The sequence below is a fragment of the Arachis duranensis genome, chromosome 6, assembly GCF_000817695.3.
Source record: "Arachis duranensis cultivar V14167 chromosome 6, aradu.V14167.gnm2.J7QH, whole genome shotgun sequence".
Lineage (NCBI taxonomy): Eukaryota > Viridiplantae > Streptophyta > Magnoliopsida > Fabales > Fabaceae > Arachis > Arachis duranensis.
In genome coordinates, this window is record NC_029777.3 from 81,637,077 (window position 1) to 81,637,804 (window position 728).

Here is a 728-nt window from a genome sequence, read left to right on the forward strand (position 1 = left end):
CTGCAGTCCTTTTCAGCCTCTGAATCAGATTTTTGCTCAGGACCCTCAATTTCAGCCAGAAAATACCTGAAATCACAGAAAAACACACAAACTCATAGTAAAGTCCAGAAAAGTGAATTTTAACTAAAAACTAATAAAAATATAAAAAAAACTAATTAAAATATACTAAAAACATACTAAAAACAATGCCAAAAAGCGTATAAATTATCCGGTCATCAAGCACTATCACAGAGTTAAAGCTAAAATTAGAACTCAACAACCTATGTTTTGAGAAGTAGATGTTCCTCTAGTCTGTGGGGTGCTTTTCAAGGATTAATTTCTGGCGCTTCAGCTCTCTTAGATCACGCCCTTGCTCTTCCTGTTCTTTAAGCAGTTTGCAAAGCATGCTACTTTGATTGTTCTGTTCTTCCTTTATTTGGTTCATAGCTTCTTGAAATTTGGAAATAGATGCTTCAATATGTTCCCAATATTCAAATTGAGGAAGTTCTGGGAGGACTTCCTGTGCTCTCCTCTTGATTGGATCGTCTTGCAGCTGTTGTCTGTCCATTGATATTCTAGTGATTGGCCTTTCAACTGAGATATACTCTGTTATTCCCATCTTCACTCCAGCATCTCTGCAGAGCATAGAAATTAAGCTTGGATAGGCTAATCTGGCATCCTTGGAATTCCTGTTTGCTATTTTGTATAGTTCACACGAGATCAGTTGATGGACTTCTACTTCTTTTTCC